At 41.4% G+C, this 19701-nt stretch overlaps 1 long non-coding RNA gene and 1 pseudogene across 1 annotated transcript in view; one reads left to right on the top strand and one right to left on the bottom strand.

Annotated features, from left to right (window-relative positions):
• LOC146894834 (uncharacterized) overlaps positions 1 to 19701 on the bottom strand; it is an 85527-nt gene that overhangs the window by 50927 nt on the left and 14899 nt on the right. The window lies entirely within an intron of this gene.
• On the top strand, positions 10569 to 11147 carry LOC148121990 (prothymosin alpha-like; annotated as a pseudogene).

Here is a 19701-nt window from a genome sequence, read left to right as displayed (position 1 = left end):
GTCCTCTCACCTCCGCATACACATGTCACACACATGTCCACAAACATGCCTGCTTGCTAATAATAATGAATAAATAGTTTTAAAAGAAATATCATTTAGCAATGAAATTCCTAACGTTTTAGGAGCTCCTTCGCTTACCAGAGTCATCAGTGGAGAGCAAATCAAACAGCTGGGGAGGATGAGCACACATTTCAAGGCTGGGAAGAGAGTGAAGGCAGGTGTGGAGGGCACAGCATGTGTGCTCTGTACACGTGGTGCCTTGGGGCCGAACTAATATGTCAGGTCTAGAATGTTCTTCCAAGCACCTTCGGGTTTCACTATGGAGTTACCATAATCAAGGCGAAGGTTTTATAACTCATAGCATGAAGCTGAGCAAGGAGGAGTAACTCCTGCCAAATGTTATAAAAAGTTCTTGAGTGACATGCTTCAAATATTCAATAAAAACAGCCTTTCTCTCTCTCTCTCTCTCTCTCTCTCTCTCTCTTTCTCTCTCTCTTTCTCTCGGGAATTCAGGTTATCCATGTAAATCACAAGCTTGGGACTAATTACTTGCATGGGTATTTGTTCGGGTCAGAAAATTGAGTCATGAAGACGGGCTTCACTCTTTGTGCGTCTAGAGCGGCTGCAGAGCCGCTCCACTGAGTCTGACAAGCAAATCTGTAGTCAGGTATACAACGGCACCTCTGTGCCCCCACTTCAGTCAGGGGCCATGCCGAAATGGAAGAGAAGATCACAAGTGTTGTAGGGAAGCTACTTGTTGACGTTTGTTTGCTTCTATGAAACAGGTTCTCACTGGGTAGCCCTGAGTGGCTACAATACCTAAGTGCTGGGATTACAAATGCAAGCTATCATCATAGCCTACTTAAGGGGAGGTCTTTCATGAATGATCAATTCCAAAACTAAAGAATGCAGAAATAAATAACTGTACTGCGTCAACTCATGAAAGAGGAGTCTAAAAGTCTTACATCATCGCCAGATACAGAGCAACCAACTGTGGGGGCTGGGAGAGTGTGTGGTGAGGATGTCAGGGTGACATGAGAATGTGATACAGACCCGCTGAGAGATATCCCAGGTGTAATTTCCAATGAGGGCCCAGGACTGAAGATGTATTTAGGGAGCTGAAACAACGATTAGGATTTCCCAGGGAAGCAACCTGAAGGAAAGAGAAAATTACAAGTAGGGAAAGAGAAAGAGAGAGATGAGATCTCTAGAGAACACAGGACATTCTAAGAGCAGATACACCTAGAAAAAAGGCTGATGGGACCTGGGGATGAGCAAAGAAAGAGGATGCCAGGCGGAGGCAGGAAGATACCAGACAGAAACTTATCAAGGAAATGATAATACACAAATGGAGGGAGGGGCAACAAGAAGGTGGGACCCACAAACAGTAGTTTGGAAAGAGCTAACTTTCAATTTTCTAAGGTCAAAACTTTTAGAGTATAGATTGTGGCTTCTGAGAACTCAAGAGGAATGTGGTGACCTAAAAAGTGGAGTAGTTAGGCAAAAGCAAGCTGCAGTGATCAAGGAATAGAGTGGGAGTCTGCGGAAGGGGTGGGCAGAGGCATAGGGGTAATGGCTTGGACAGACCAAGAAGAACTAAGACCTCAGGGGACAAAAGAGATAGAGAAAGCTGATGATTTTTGTTCTTCCTTTAACTTGGAATGGGAGTAAAGGTGGCAGACATCCTTAAACTCAACAAAAGGATCCTCTGGACAGAGATTCCCTGGAAGTTTAGGCAAAGTTTGGATGCTAACTACATTCAAAGATGGAAGTTTCTGTACCACATGGTCCTGCAGCCATTCACTCCCTGGGGATCGAATCCAGGCGTTCTGGAAAAGAGGTCTATGCACCAAGCTTCCAAGTCATCTCTCTAGCCCAGCTTTCCTGTTTATAACTTAGACAGAACAACCTTGACAAGTCTGCAAAAAAAAAAAAAATTAAATAGTAAACCAATGCACCTAGAGCACACAGCCAGCTATAGGGATTTGCATTCTTTTTTATTTTCCTGATCAAAAACCTATAGAAAAAGGGGTTTGATTTGACTGTGTTTATTGGCCTGGAAACAAGTATGTAAAATGGCAGTTGAAATTTGTGTAAGTACAAAGCTAGATGATTTACTTTACCCAGATATTTTAGATTTGAAATGTAATGGCAAAAAGCCTAAGTGTAATATCCAGAAACCCCCATGAAATGATGAAAACATATAAAATACACAGTGTATAAATTTGATGAACACACAAAACAATGAAAGCTTAACTTTTCCACGATGTGTTTAAGACATTGCCTGTGAAGAACAAGTCACTGTTTATCCTGACAAAGGGGAAATCACTTATGTCAGCCACCGACCCTTGTCTGTGGGAGAGGCTGGTCCCTGGACACTGTGCTAACAGAAGTAAAGCATTTCTTGCTGACATAGCCTGGTCTCTGTTCAACAGATGTTAGTGTTCAAGGAGAGGCTGTTCTGCACAAACTGTCGATTCAATCACGTGGTCACAAAGGTGAGTCCCAAGCCCAAGGTTCTGGGATAGGACAGACCTCGATCATTCTCCTCTATCCAAGAAGAATGGATTATGACAGACATGCCATGAATAACTGACACCATTTCCCTTATTGGCCAACTTCTCGGGTAAAATGAAAGTTGGAACTTCCTGTCAAGATGTGATCGAGCTGGGTGGTGGTGGCACACGCCTTTAATTCCAGCACTCGGGAGGCAGAGGCAGGTGGATCTTGGTGAGTTCGGGGACAGCCTGGTTTACAAGAGCTAGTTCCAGGACAGGTCCCAAAGCTACAGAGAAACCCTGTCTCAAAAAACAAAAAACAAACAAACAAACAAAAAGATGTGATCGAGATAGCCTTCAAGATGTACAAAAGCACTGTCTGCAGAAAGTAAAATTCTCATTGATGAAATAGTAGGTGCTTTCTTTAAAAAGTTGTGTGGTATAATTCCAGACTGTCTGTGTTTTGGCATCTAGCCATATGTCAGACTCTCTGATACTTCAAAAGCCTAAAAGTACAAGGTAAGATAGGGAAGTAGAAGAGGAAAGGAGAAAGAGAGAAGGGGAGGAGAAGGGAGGAAAAAGGAAGGGAGGAAAACAGAAGCAGAGAAATGTATGTTTTAAAGGAAGAGCCTAAGACACAATCACTCATACATGAACATTCACACATGCACACATGTGCACACACACACACACAGAGCCAGAGCAAAACAATTAAAAGCTCAGTCCCTACACTTGGGAGCCTGAGGTAGGAATGTTGAATGTTCATAGAATGTTGAAAGTTCAAGGCCAGTCTCACTATATAACAGACCTCATCTTAAAAAGGAAATAGTTCTGGGGCTGGAGAGACGAGTCAGAGATTAAGAGCACTGACTGCCTTTCTAAAGAACTGGGGTTCAATTCCTAGCACCCACATGGTGTCTTGTCACAGCCCCATGTTGGGTGCCATCTGTCATAGCCACACATTGGGACAACATCTGTTATGGTCCAGCCTCAACGAGTTTGTACATTCCAGGGTAAGGGCATGCATATTAGAAATGTTAGACAAGAGGAACAGAGATGTGAAAGAAATATAGACATAAGATAGTACCAGGAGGACAACCCAGTGAATATTGAATCCTGAATATACACACATTTATTTTCCATATGCTTATATGCCCCAGTTCAAAAGGAGAGAAGGCAAAAGACTGCTTTAATATGACACAAACGACAAACAGAACAATCACTTGCTTCAATACCTGAGACATCAAGCCACTATTTCCTGAGTTAAGCATTCTGGTGTTTTAGGCAGGACATGCAGTGACAACCCCTTAGACCAAGTATCCTGTAGGCAGCCACTCCCTGCGTCAAACCTCCTGCCTTAAAAGTGAAGGAGGAGGAATATGCTTGAATTCTCTGACCTTTTGTCAAGGTGGTGTGAATCCATCTCTATGGGCAATCTTAATATCCAAAACACCAAGTTAATCACACTGTGGGTCAGGATATTTTGCTTGTAGACTTCTCCTTAATTCAGACTTCTTGCCAATAACTTTGAAAGAGTAAGAGTAGGCTTAAGCTCTCTCACTTTCAGTCAAGGAGGAATGAATACACTTCTGTGGGCCCCCACAGTCTCTCAGAATCATTTGTGACTCTAGTTCCAGGGGATCTGACTCTCTCTTCTGGCCTCTGTGGGTACCAGGCACACATGTGGTGCAGAAATGCACATGCAAGCAAAACCATCCATACACATTTAAAAAGAAAAATTAACTTCTGGACGGGTAGATGGTTCAATGGGTATGACAACTGCCAAGTAAACATGAGTTTGGACCTCTACATAAATGCAGATGTAGTGCAGCACATCTGTAATTACAGCACACTTACAGCAGTTCTGGATGCAAATATCCCTGTTAGTTCATGGGCCAGCTGCCCAGTGCACACAACAGAACAAGAGACCCTATGTCACACAAGTTGGGAGGTGAGGACCAACACTCAGCACTGTCCTCTGGCCCCTACATGCACACCATGACACACCCACATTTACACACATGAGTACATATTTGCATACATACACACAAAGAAAAAAGTTATTTTGAGTAAAGAAAGGACAAAAGAAAAATTCAAGTCAGACTGAAATTAGCCAAGATACCTAGGTAAGTAGAATAGAAAGAATCTGATATTCTACCTATCGTTTTTATTTGGCACTGAAATGCATATTACAGTATTTTCCACAATGCTGTGTGTGTATGGGTATGATATGCTACCCACTATGCATATACATCGGCATATCTTGGGAGAGAATGGCTTTAATATTTGCTAGATGTCAGCAGAAATGACTAAAATCTCAAATATTTCAGGAGTAAAATGTGACCCAAGGTTCAGTCTCTTTGGTATCAGCCAAAGAGGTCCTGTTTATGTGGCTAAGCTCTGTATACGCACAATGTAGCTCCATTCATTCTGCATATTGTGTACAGTTGACCTCTCTTTTAACCTAGAAGAATTTCAAATAAAACAGGCTGGAAAAAAGTCAGTGGTAGAACACTTGTCTAGAGTATGCAAGGTCCAGAGTTTGATCTCCACTGAAAAGGAAGGAGGGAGGGAAGGAAGGAGAGGATTGCTGGAGGCCATTATTACAAAAAGTGGCAACTAATATTCAAGGTGTCAACCCACCAGAAAATAATTTCTGATGGAGGAAACTCATTTATTGCAAAGCCTGCAGGAAATAGAGATTCCAGAATATCTTTTGCTTCTGTCTGTAATTTCACATGTGCTAAATTCCGTTCTTTCCCTGGTGGCTATGGGGAATTTCCACAGTCTGTATTCTAATGTGTATATATCTCATGAATACTATCCTGATCTACTGGGCATCTTTATCTGTGGATTGTCAAGAAAGTGGTTTCTTCTTAGCTGTATTGTCTATTGCTATTAATAATGTTAGCTTATATAGAGTTATGATGAATAAAACAAATACAAAAAGATGCTATCAAGTCAAAGGTTATAAGTTTCCATTAAGAACTATCTTGGAACAAAACATAAGTAAACAACTGTATTTTCCCCAGCTGCCAAGGTAGCCATATACTATCGACTGATATAAAACTGCAAAGTAGCTTTAGATCAGACCAGGTGCTATGCTAATGGGTTTTAAGATAAGCTATTCACAGAAAAATACAATTGTATTTACAAGGACATGTAGCCAGTTGTCTGATTTGTTGAGCCAAGGTAAATAGTGTGAAGCAATGCCAGAGGACAGTAATTATTTCTCTGTATAAAGTCGTGCCTCAGTTTTATTGACCTTTGTTCAGATTCCACAGGGAAAGATTTTCTAACTGGCTAGGGCTACAAAATATAAATTAACTTCATAGCTCTAATAAATAGTTACAATTCTCCATTTTTTTATGGTCAAGGGTTACATGCAAGACAAAAATATTTTAAGATTTAAAATGTTTTTAATGTCACTTTGCCTTGGAGAGTGCCAAGGAAGCTTATCGGCACTTGTGTCCCAGCCCCTGCCCTGCAGGTCATGCTGTGTAAGGGCCTCTTAACTAGGTGCTACACCCCCTGAGGACATGCCATTCTTTGTAAACAGTCTCCAGTCTGAGAAAGTCCAGCTCTAAGTCCACTAACCACAAAATGTTTAAGATGTCTATACACTTAGAAGTATAGAATATAGCACGCAATTTCCTTATTTCTTTTAGTCTCCTTAGTAGGTTAGCTTTACAAGGCTACCTCTACAGATAACAGAGACTTCTCCTTTTGCAGCTGAGACAGTAGTTCACTAATTAGGGAGCTAACTGGCAGAAAGTGCTTTCTTCTTGCTATGTGACAGGCTATCTGGATTTACTGCTTGGTGAGCTGTTGGAATGATTGCTTCTTATCATTTACTTGGGAAATGGTATGTGACCTTCAGATGTAATGCCTGAAATGTTGTGTGAGTCTTTATAAGCTGAGAGAACAAAGAGAGCTGGCAGAAACTTGAGGAACATCACGAGAGAAGGATAGCATCATGTATGAGAAAATTAAAAGGGAAACATCAAGAGTAAAGGTACAGCTAGAATGAGAGATAAAGCTGAGATCATAACAAAGAAGCATCATGAGAGCAACATTACCAGAATAAAGAAGAAACCCATCAAAATAAGTGTGAGAGTAAATTTTTCCTAACTCTCTTAGGTAGTGAAAGTCTTAGCTTTGCAACACTGTGGAGTTTTTCTCTGAGCCCTGTTAGTAGCCCAGAAACCGGTTCTTTTGGGCTGCGGTAGAGGACATCTGGCAATTTCTTCCTATCTCTCTAACTGTATACTTCAGATATTTTTAGACTATGTGTATCCCAAAATGCTATTTACTGATCCATGGATGGTCCATATTTATGTGTTTATTAGAGAGGACAACTTTTAATAGACATATTAAGAACTGGATAAATGACGAAATGAGATAGTAATTTAGTCAAATCAATATTGCATAGAAATGGAGATTCCATGGAACTAAAAGCTTCTCTTTTGGGTATGTATCACCTAAAAGCCAGCAGCAGATAGGAGTGGCAGTGTTGGAAGAGCAGCAGTGGAGGCTAGCGCAGGTAACACAGCACCGAGACACTCTCATTCTAGCGCGTGCACACCTCTTCTTATCAGTGACAGGCATCACAGGCCTCAAAGAGAAGGACATTGTGTTTGGTAATCTGAGTGAAAGCTATTCTCCATTTTTACAGGAAACACACGCCCTATTGAAAGCAGAAAAGAATAAATGTATAAGAGTCGGCAGGATTTAGATGCCCAGATAAGTAGAGATAAAAGAGTCTAGCTAAGAGGGTTCATGATTCTATTACCAGTCCCCATTTTTATATTATTAAATAGTAGATGATTATGTCTCGGTTAAAATAGACTTTATAGCTACATGCCATCTGTATTACTATTTTTATTATGGCAGCATCTTTGAAGAACGTATTTGATTTTAAAAAAGAATATCTGCTTTTAGATATGTTTCCTACCCCCCAAAAAATGAAAAATCAGAGAAGAAGAGAGCTCAGAGGCACATGTGTTAAATAAATATCTCAATGAATAGAATTAAGCTGGAAGTCCATAATGGTCCTCAAAAAGTCTTGTGATGTGAGGGCACATTTGGATGAGTTTATGCATTGCTCATACACACAGAGAATGACTCGGACACATTGCTCACCTAGGAAATTCAATTTCTGCATTTTTGTTCCTTACTTTGAACAAACAATACTGACTCAATCACTGATGAATAAAAGACACCAGAGATTTGGGAAAGGACAGATCTAAGAGATTTTGACAATCTTTTGAACAAAAGACGTTTCTAATGAGGACAGCCATAAATAGCTGACAGGAATGAGCAAACGGATGCTGAAGTGGTTGCTTGGAGCTTCATTGTTTTGCTGTTTATTCCCACGCTGAAGGCAGCAGCGACATGATATGGAATACTCCTAAACACCATTGTTTGGAAAACTGGGCCAAAAGTTAAAAGTCACAGAAAAAAACTCAAATTCACCTGTGTCTTGTGACAATCCAAAGCTGTCTACAAGATCATTCACGTGACAGAGCCTTCTTCTTCTGTCCCAGTCAAAGTTAGTTCAAAATATGTTTTAGATCTGAGGTCCCAGAACTGCCTTTATTCTTCCACACACTCTCCTGGAGGGGACTGACTGGCAGGCTCTAGATCGCACAAGATGCCACCATGCACCTCTGTCCCGGAGTGGCACTGAATCTTTAAAGAAATTGTTTAAATTACCCTCCCATACTTCACAGTTAATTAAATCTAGACTTCATGTCAAAGATTACAGGCTCTGCAGTTGTCTCACTAGGTTCAAATTTTAGTTCAGGGAAAATTGATTATGTCTTGTGCTCACGTGAATTCATTTACAATATAACAATTACAGTAACACTTACATCACAGAGGTCTGTGAAGATTAGAGTTCATATGAGAGAACTTAGGAAAAATACAAATATTCATGCAATGCAAACTCACATATATATATATATATATGTTGGTTACTTAGCTTCTTCACAGTCAAAAATTTAAAGAAAACACAAATAATTTTACATAATCCAGACTCTCTTTGTATATTTCACCTTTTCATGGCTTTTCTTACTTTATTACTTTTTAATATTTATTTTATTATCTTTACTCCTTTAATCTATGACTGTCTGTACTCTGTCTCTTTAAGAACTTTGTTTTTTTTATAAACCATTTACTTCTTTTTATAACTCTCTATACTTCTTTTCTCCCAAGCCTGCATACATTTTTTAAACACATTGTTTCTCATTTAGAGACCTTTTTCATCTGAATTTGTCTTTATTGTGTATCTGTAATACTTTCCTGACCAGAAGTGCTTCTTAAAATGCTAAATCCTTCTTATGAACTTAAGAGGAACCAGTGCTAGGGAAAATATGGCACTGCCTGCTTGCCCCACCCAGTCCAGCATGGCAGAGCTGTTTGGTGCCTCTGAGAACCATGCTCACAGCCCCAGTTTTTGGCACAGAGCGAGTCTATGTTGCCATTAAGCAAGTTGTAACACTCTATTCACAAGCCCCATTTAAATGCTCCGTAGCCAAACCTCCAGAAAGAGTCAGTTCCCGCTGGCAGCATGGCCCAGAAAGTCAGCATTACAAAACCACAGTTTTTTTTTCTGTTACTGCTGAATCAGGAAGGCAAGCGCATTTCATTTAAGAGAGGCTTCCTGACTCAGCTTTAGCTGAGAAACTTTGCAGCTCTTTTAAGAGTCCCTGCCACCAAACACTTAAAACTTAAGTGGTGTTTATGAATTGTTGACAGTATGCTTCTTGGTGTTGTCAGGGACCTTGAAATGCCATAGAGTTGTGGCAATAAACCTGGCTCCAGCCAGTGCCTCCACCATGAGGCTAGACTCTCAGAAAGCTAAAGAATGGGCTGGATCAGCCGTCAAACCACAGCTTTAACCCTAGCCATATCACTTAGCAAACTAAAGATTCATGTGGTCAGAAAAAGAGATATACAGTAATGATAAATTCAAATATGAAGGAAACATTTAAGTGGTTTACAGTGTGTTTTAAAATATATATAGGCTTGAGAGAAACGAAAAAGAATAAAGTTCTTAAAATAGAAAAGAAAGAGAATAGTTGGGTGTGGTGGCACACACCTTTAATCCCAAAACTTGGGAGGCAGAGGCAGGTGAATCTCTGGGTGTTCTCTGGTCTACAGGATGAATTCCAGGACAGCCAAAGATACACAGAGAAACCATGTCTCAAAAAGCCAAAAATTAAAAATAAAAATAAAAGAAACAGAGTTTAAAATAAAGCCACATAAAGATGAAAAATATGCAGAGAGTCTGAATACTGTATGTTATTGTGTTGTCTTTAAATTTTTTGATGACTGAGGAAGAAGCAAAAGCTAAAAGATATTAGCTTATAAATGCTGCTGGAATAATCCAACATATATATAAGAAAATGCCTTAACTTCAAAATTTAAGTCAAAAGGTATGTTACTTTGGAGAAGAGGTTTTGCTTTTGTTTCCACAGGAAAGGAGAGGCTGTGGATTCAATCTGAGTTAAGAAAAATCAGGTTTGATCAAGGAAGATCCTCTGAGAAATCTCTGATAGGAGCAGATGGCCCAGATGTCTGGGCTCTACATCTGAAACATTTTCAAGACTGCTGGCTGAGATGATCAAACCTCACAGAATAGTCCAGTCAGGACTTGATCATAATTCTAAATTTTCTTTAGGTCTCCATAAGATTATCAGTGCCCCCAATCAGCAGGAAGTATCCTGTAAAACTACACCTACATTCCCCGAAAATGAACTATGGATGTTTGCCTTTGTTTAGAATGTTGGTTACTAGTTGTTATGGATAAAGGTCAGGAAAAAAGCTAAACAAAGGAAATTCAATTCAGAGTTCTTGTTTTAAAATAGTGGGGAAGTGGACTGGCTTCTCTGAAAAGCCATCTTTGCATTGTTTCCGGTACTGCTTGGCGCTCCCTGCAGCCGCCTTCGCAGCCCGCCCACCGCCGCCTCCTCCTCCTCCATGGTGGACTAGGACAGCTCTGTCGCCAGAGTCCTCAAACTCGATTCTTCTTGTACTCACTGCAGCAGAACAACGGCGTGCCCCACCATGTCAGACGCAGCGGTGGACACCAGCTCTGAGATCACCACCAAGGACTTGAAGGAAAAGAAGGAAGTTGTGGAGGAGGCAGAGAATGGAAGAGACGCACCTGCCAATGACAATGCTAGTGAGGAAAGCTAATGTTAATGAGGGAGCAGGAGGCCGACAATGAGGTAGATGAAGAAGAGGAAGAAGGTGGTGAGGAAGAGGAGGAGGAGGAAGAAGGTGACGGTGAGGAAGAGGATGGAGATGAAGATGAAACGGCTGAGGCTCCTGCGGGCAAGCGGGCAGCTGAAAATGATGAGGATGATGACATTGACACCAAGAAGCAGAAGACTGACAAAGATGACTAGACAGCAAAGGACAAGCTAAACTAAGGCCGCCGTGACCTATTCACCCTCCACTTCCCGTCTCAGAATATAAACGTGGTCACCTTCGAGTAGAGGAGCAGGCCCCACCCGCCCACAGCGGGCAGTGCCACCCACAGATGACATGCGCACTTCATCAACCCACCAAAACCACAACATGAATTTGCAACAGGGGAGGGAAAAAATCAAAACTTCCAAGGCCCTGCTTTTTTTCTTAAAAATACTTTAAAAGGAAAACTTGTTTGTATTTTTTATTTACATTTTATATTTTTGTACATATTGTTTGGGGTCAGCCATTTTTGACGATAACAGGTGACCAGACTAGCCTTCAGAGCGTTCTCTGTCCTACTTCTGACCTTACTTGTGGTGTGACCATGTTCATTATAATCTCAAAGGAGAAAAAACCTTGTAAAAAAAAACAAAAACAAAAACAAAAATGACAACAACAACAACAAAATCTTATTCCAAGCATTCCAGTAACTTTTTTTGTGTATGTACCTAGCTATACTATAAGTAGTTGGTTTGTATGAGATGGTTAAAAAGGCCAAAGATTAAAGGTTTCTTTTTTTTTCTTCCTTTTTTTTTTGTCTATGAAGTTGCTGTTTATTTTTATTTATTTATCTTTATTTTTTTGGCCTGTTTGATGTATGTGTGAAACAATGTCCAACAATAAACCGGAATTTTATTTTGCTGAGTTGTACTAAAAAAAAACAAAAACAAAAGTGGGGGAGTGCTGCGGGACAATGGTCTTACCCTGCAAAGATTTGTTTCTTGTACTTGTTTAATAAAATGCTAATTGGCCAGTAGCCAGGAAGGAAGTATAGATGGGGTGATCAGGCAAGAAGGAGGTGGAACAATGAGAACAGGAGAATTCTGAGAAGAGGAAAGCTCAGTCTGCATTCGTTATTCAGACACAGAGGAAGCAAGATGTGACTGCCTCGCCGAAAAAGGTACCAAGCCACGTGGCTAACCCAGACAAGAATTATGGGCTAATATAAGTTAAAAGTTAATTAGAAGCTGGAGATAATAGGCCAATCAGTTTATAATTAATGTAGACCTCTGTGTATTTCTTTGGGACTTAATGGCTGAGGGACCATGTGGGACAGAAAACTCAGTAAACAGATAACTGCATCTGACAAAGTGTTCTGGGGCCTCCCTTTCTTTATCTGCCATTCTATGCTGCCCTTCTCTGACAAGTCAACACAACTAAACTAACCAGGAAGGCAGACAGTCCTCAGTCTTGGGGCTTAGCAGATATCAAACTTTCATTATGTCAGTTGTGACAGCTATTGTTTGTAGTAGCAAAGAAAAAATAAAACACTCTGGGCAATTGGTTTTATGCTCTTTCCATCATGGTTAGAATCCTGGGGCTTTAGGCAATGGCCAGAGCAGCTTCAGATGGTGTTTCATAAAACAGAAATAAACCCACCCACATAGTTGCCTGCTTTAAGAGAGCATCCTTTGTCTCAGGAGTTCTGGGTCAATTCCAAGGCAAACCCAATGGAATCCAAGACAGTAAGATGCAAAATACCTTGGAAGAGAGCTAAGTGTAGGACTGTGATGTGGGACGTCTTTCTGTATATGTGTTGCTTTTATTGATTAATGAATAAAGTCTGCTTTGGCCAATAGCAGGGAAGAACATAGCCATGTTGGAAGAGAGATGTAGAGAAAGAGTAGGCAGAGTTAAAGAGATGCTATGTAGGTGCTGAAGGAGAAAGACACCAGCCAGAACCTTACTGGTAAGTCACAACCTCATGGTATCTAACAGATTAATAGAAATGGGTTAACGTAAGATGTCAGAGCTAGCTAGAAATATGCCTGAGTCATTGGTCAAACAGTGTTGTAATTAATATAGTTTCTGGGTGATTACTTAGGTCTGGGTGACCAGAAAACAAAGTGCAGTCTCCATCTACAGGACTCAGCAGGAGAGAGGGATATTCCCAAAGAAATCTTACTCTTGTTTATATTTCTCTATCATCTCAGCAAATAATCATGATTTCTTGGTCTAAGCAGAAGAAATGCAAAACCAGTCACTAAGGTGAATGGGAAAAGTTGAAATGAAGCCAGCTAGGATGGTGTATGTCTGCTATTCCTGCATTTGAGGCTGGGATTGCAGGAGGTTCACTGGTTCCAGGCCAGTCTGTGCTGCAAAGAAGCATTAGGTGGCTTGGGTCCTAGTGAGATGATGTCTTAGTTAGGGTTTCTATTTCTGTGAAGAGACACCATGACCATGACAATTCTTATAAAGGAAAACATTGAATTGGGAATGTCTTATGGTTCAGAGATTTAGTCAATTATCATCATGGCAGGGAGCATGTTGGAACATAGGCAGACATGGTGCTATATAGGTAGCTGAAAGTTATACATCCAGATCAGCAAGCAGCAGGAAGAGAAACACTGGACTTGGCTTGATCACTTGAATCCTCAAAGCTCAGCCCATAGTGACACACGTTCTCCATCAAAGCCATACCTATTCCAACAAGAACACACCTCCCAATAGTGCCACTCCGATGAGCCTGTAGGGGCCATTTTCATTCAAACCACTACAGATGGTTTACACACACATCTGAAAAAAAAAAGAAAGTAGAAAGACAACTGATGTTCTGGTTTCCTCATCTGTATTCTGTTCACTTGGTCTCTACAGTAACCAAGCCATTCCCTCCTCAAAGGCTGTGAAGAGCCGAAGACGCTTGAATAGTGGGGCCTCCAATGCCTTAGTGACCATTTGGTCTGCTTGTGGACCTATATTCAAGGATGAATAATGGACTTAGTGCTTGGAGTTAATTTCTGGTTCCAAAGCTAAGATGGCCCCTATCAAGACTAATGGAAAATAAAGTCCTTTGGACACAGCATTGAGACCTGCATTGGGATGTTCTACACATGAGAGAGGGTCCAAGACATTTAAAGTTTAAAAGGCCTAAGAAGTCTGTGAGGAAAGATTTTTAATGACACACATCCTGTGTTCCTCAAATTGCTTTCCAGAAAAGCCGTAGAGAGCCATGCTCTCTGGGTTCCTCCTTAGATTAACAGAAAAAACAGACTGCCTGGTTTCAAAAAACAAGTCAAAAGAAAGAGGTGACCCAAAACTGGCTAGAAAGTTGGAATCATCAGGCTAAAGAAAATGATGGTGTGCTGGTTCCCACCTAAAGTGTTAGCATGAAGGAGTGCAGACAGAATGACCAAGAGTTCAAAGCCAGCCTGGGTCACATAGTGGTGCCCCCCTTTATCAGGAATGATGTCAGAGACTACCACAGAAGGGGAAAGGCACTTCCCATCTTCCCAGAGCTCACTGTGATTGCAGCAGGAACATTAGACTGGTAAAATGCCTGGAAAGGTGGCATCAGAGGCTACACGAAGGAGTGATACAGCAGCCACACATCCATGCTTCGCCCTTCCTTCCTGGAGCTGGTGAGCTCAGTGACGCCCAGGTTAGAATGTGTGTGTTGAGAGGCGTGTTGAGAGGCATGTTGGGACATCTCGAAAGAAGCAGGAGTGGAGAAAATTGATGTAGAAGTGAAGGGAGGGTGTGGGAGGAAACATTTACATTGGATATTTGAGACTGAAATCAAAGGATGCTCATTTTTTCAGTGTTAATATTTTTCAGGGAAAGATAATGCTATCCTTGGAGCCTGAGCGCCGACTGTTACAGCTTCTGGTTAATGTGTTTTATTCAGTGTTCCTTGTAAGCCTGTGGTAGAGGCAGAGGAATGCTAATCTGTCTGCTGTAATGATGAAGAGAAGAAAGGATCGCCTAAAACCCACGAAGAATTCATTTTCTGGAACCTATGCCTTCAGGCTCCACATCCAAGTCCTCACTGTGTAGCCTATGAGCCCCATTTCCTGAGGCTGATTCTACCTGCCTGTTTAAATCCCACTTTGGTGCTTTGTCTATCCAGTCTTTCCTGTCTTGACCTGTGATGATTGAAAGACATTTTTCAGTACTGGCATTCCAGAACATCTTGTTATTCTCAGAGTATCTGGTGTGTGCAGAAGAGGGGGAAAAAGGATTGTAGGAGCCAGGGGACACAAGGACACCAGGAGAACATGGTTCAAAGAGTTCAAAGGGGCTCACAGAGAGGGATGCAGCAATCAAGCACCCTGTATGGGTCTGACCTAGGTCCTATATATATATATCAGTTGTATAGCTTGGTGCTCTTGTGGGACTCCTAACGGTGGGAGTGCAGGTGTCTCTGACTCTTTTGCCTGCCTTTGGAACCCTTTTCCTCCTTCTGGGTCGCCTTGTCAGGCCTTGATATGAGGCTTTGTGCCTAGTCTTATTATGCTGTGTTTGGATGATATCCCTGGGAGGCCTGCTCTTCTTTGAAAGGAAATGAAGGAGGAGTGGATGGGGGGGGGAGTGTAGTGGGGGGAGAGAGGACAAACTGCAGTCAGGATGTAGCGTATGAGAGAATAAATAAAATAATAATCAGGTGTGTTCGCCATCAATCCCCATGTTGAAGATCTGAGGGGTCAACTTGTCTCAAGCCACAGTTTGAGAGGTTGTAGTCCACAGATAGATTGCACCTGAGGTAGAACAGCATGGAGGCAGGGAGGGGGGTGATTGGAAAGACAGCCACACACAGCATAGCTGTGCAGGGAAAGAGAAAGACACGTTCGTCTTTTGGTTATTCTCCAGTGACCAAAAGAGCTCCCCTGAGGCTCCACCCATTAACACTTCCACTCTGGAAGTAATATCTTAAGTACCTATTCCTTAGAACATTGTACATTCAAACCCACCACGCTAAGTATTTTCTGGTGTTTTCCTTTGTATAATAAATACTATATTTTGATATTTCAAAAATCTAGATTATATGCATTATGCAATACTCAGAAAGCGATTCATTGCATTAATTTCATATCAAATATGAATGAGAAAGTAAAAACCATTTGGGAGAGCAAAATTCCTGTAAAAAAAAAAGGATATTCAGAATTCTATTTGGTCGTATTATTCCCAATTTCCTAATGAATTATAAAGCTAAGTCTGTTAAGTTTTGTTCCCTTAATGAATTTTTATTTTCCCCACAGTTTGCCTTGGTCGAAGCAGTTTCTAGAAACCCTTAATATCAATTTGAATGAAAGGGGTATAGTAGTTTAGGAAGTGACCCTAGGGAAATGGTGTAGGAAAGAAGAATTAGGGAGAGTGGGCTTGGGAGTTGGCTCAGGAGTTAAGGGCACTGACTGCTCTTGTAGAGGACCTGGGTTCAATTCCCAGCACTCACATGGTGACTCACAACCATCTGCAACTCCATTCGCAGGGGATCAGATATCTTCTTCAGACTTCAGGGTACACCAGGCACACACACGGTACACAGACAAACACGTGGAAAAAAAACCTCACACACACAACATAGTAATAACGATAAAAAGTAACGATGATGGTAATGATGATAAAGCTATCTTTTAACAAAGAAGAGTTGGAGAGAAAAGGATAAGAAGATTTGAAGAGGCTCATAAATTTGTGGCTCTTTATGTCCCTTTCCTTCCCTGAGAGATACAAAATTATTTTCTCAGAACTAGGCTGGTTTTCCATACCAGAAATTACTTCAACTTATTCCCCACTTTACTCCAGAGGGAATTGGCTAGAAAAGTAAAAGAGGAATAGCTCTTAGCTAGCTCGCTCTCAAGTCTATTTTCTCAGGACCAAGTGTAGAAGGTTCTGGCATCATGATAAAGGCAACGTCTATAACATGCTGTTAATGATTCTGTGGGTGCCAGTGTTGTAAGAGTATGACAATAAATACAATTAATGTTCTGTCACGTCTTCCAATGGTGACGACTGGAAGTTATAATCCTGGCTGTTCCTGTGTCCTTTAATACCATCACTCACCAAGGTCATCAAACCTATGACCCTCATCACAGCAGGTGCCACGCGATGGCTTCTACTTAGATCCCAGCTGCCACACAACGGCTTGCAACTCTAACTAGAAAACACCCTCACTCTAGATGGAGCTTGGATACGGATATTACTGCTCTCATTCCCAACTCTGGCCTACAGAGAGCTTAGAGGTAGTGTCTGGAAGCGGGGTGGAGACTCAACTCAGGGCTTAGGACCTAAGTGGTGCCCTACTCCTCCACCACGAGCCCCGATACAATAAATTTTAGCAAAGAAGCCCACCTTCCATCAGTGAGCATGGATGAAATACACCATAGCATCCATACTCTCTAAAGAGAGGCAATCATTTACATAAATTGTCTTCACGGCTCGTTAAAATGACAAGGGCAAGTCTGAGCCATTACCAGGTGAGCCCATTTGTGAAACGAAGAATCTTTATTCTTTTCCTGCCTGTTCTTCAGCTCTATATCTATGTGAAAATGAATTTAAAGGTTTGGAGAGGTCATTGGCTTAACTAACAGAAACGCTTGAATGCACATGGAATGCATTTGGACGTATTTGGTACCCAATTTCTTTTTTAAGTATAAAAATAAACTCAGAAGCAAGCTATGAATTGAATGCAAAATGCTTTTTGTCAGGAGAGGAGCAGGCTGCCTGCCAGTGCACAATGCCAGCTTTAAGTAAGCCAGCTGAGGAGGGTAGGCATCTAAGAGGAGAGAAAGAGCCCACACAGCCTGAAAGAAGGGGTGACTCTTCTCACTGGGGATAAGACACAAAGCCCTGCAGCCCTGGTCATCCTGATAATGTCAACAGCCAACCCATCCCCAACTTAGATTCAGCTGAGTCCGGAAGTGACCTCCTACCTCTGACTTCCCTTGTCTAAGAGCCAAGTACTCACAGGAGAGTTGGGTCCCTTCCTGTTCATCTGTCTCCAAATGACTTTACAACTAAACGATGCTGAACTTTTACCATTAGAGAGGAAACATAAAACACAATCACAATAAGAAATTTTTAACCCAACAGATTGGAAATGAACAAATATTTGCTTTTAAACAAAGGCATTGCTGGAGGGAATATGGGGGGAAAGAACTCCCTTAGTGAGATATAGATCGTCACCATCCACTCAAGGGCAGCATGTTCTGCATATTAAAATGTCCATACCTGGGCCACATTGCTTGGTGTCAGCCTGACACAAGTTAGAGTCATTTGAAAAGAGGGAGCCTCAACTGAGAAAATGCCTCCATGAGACTGGACTGTAGGCAAGCACGGAGGGCATTTGCTGGGAGTGTACGCGCAGTAAACACTTTCCTCCCCAAACTGCTTTCAGTCATGATGTTGCATTACAGAAATAGAAACCCTAGCTAAGAAAGCATCTCGGTCTGTCAATTCCTCTTTAGGTATCTGTCTCTAAATGACATTCCACGTACCACATGTCGATCTACAGAATTGATTGGTGTTTTTGTTTGATTGTTTTGGTTTTTTTAATCATCAGTGACTGAAAACAAGACAACTGCCTTCCAGTAGGAGAGTAGATACGTCATCTCTGGTAGTTCATTTAACAGAAGACTTCATGCTACACCCCCTTGTGAGAGTCTCTCACTTAGCAACCCAGACTGAAGCCAGCTGGAACTCGCTCAGTAGCCCAGACTTGCTTCAAGTTCCCAGTGATGCCCCTGCCGCAGCCTGCTTTTTAGAAAAAAGAAAATAATTTTCCTGTATTTTTCCCTTGTGCACTTATCACTCACAAAAATAAGTTTATCTAAGAGTGAAGCAAATGAGTCTTGTGATGTCATGTATGATGTGGCTTAGTGTTTTCAACGCATTCTTTCTTGTGTGCATGCTGAGTGATGTGAGGCACGACACCAAAACCGCAGAAGAGATTGTGCAATTGATTGACATACAATTGACCATGTTCAAGATGCACTTTAGTTTAGTTTTCAAAATGATTCCTTATGGGGAGGTGGGAGGAGAAAGTGAAGGTACCTGGGGGAGAGTGGGAAAGATCAAGATGTGTTATTTGCATGTGTGAAGTCATAAAATATTAAATAAAAATTCTATGTTTAAACTAGACTTTAGCTTATGTGCAAACAAATTTTATCCTTTATGTGTTTGTTTGGAGACAGGATCCCTAGCCTAGACTTCCCTAAAGACCTGATGACCTTGAACCCCTGCCCCCCCTACTTACCATCCTGAGTGCTAGGCTTATAGGTGTCCACTTCTCTTCTGGTCTATGCTAGGCTGGAGATTAAACCTGGGGCCTCATGCATGCTGGAAAGGTACTCTGCTTAACTGAGCTACATCCCCCAGCCCATACAATTCTTTTAATTGATGTAAAAATAAATTCCTTTTATGGAATGAGCTTTCATATTTGATATGACGTACTTGCCCTACTTAAGAAGGACATTCAGGAAAGTCCCAAGCTGGTATGTGCACCTTTGAAGCCACATCACTGGCTTTTTATAGCAGTTTGCATGCGGGCTACTTGATCCCTCCACACCAGACCTAAATATAAGAAGCTATCTATATGTAAAGAACTTTAAAAAAAAGTGATGTTTTGGTTTCCGTGAATAAAAGAATTGTAGCCTTGTTAGTTAATTGGTCTGGTCAAGCATCTTCCCTCCCCTCTGTCTCTCTCTCTCCCTCCCTTTTGCTTTCCTTTCTCTCACAGATTTGTCTACTTTCATGTTATAAATATGAATGTGAGGACCTTAATAGGATTCGGAGAGAAATACCTTTCATCGCTTGCTTGGGGCTAGCCTGGACCCTTGGGAGCATCCTTTAGCTACAGGTGCTCACTGAATTGAAGCCACCTTCTTGTTCTGTGTTGTTTTGGGTTTGAGAATTGTTTTCTACTCGGTGACCTGTGCAGGAGTCCTGCAGGATGTGGGAGCAGACTAGCCCCACCCCTGTCCTGACAGAGAAAAGGGGGAAAGGAAGAAAA

The sequence above is a fragment of the Myodes glareolus genome, chromosome 5 (assembly GCF_982192425.1).
Source record: "Myodes glareolus chromosome 5, mMyoGla1.1, whole genome shotgun sequence".
Lineage (NCBI taxonomy): Eukaryota > Metazoa > Chordata > Mammalia > Rodentia > Cricetidae > Myodes > Myodes glareolus.
This window is presented reverse-complemented; position numbering and strand designations above follow the sequence as displayed.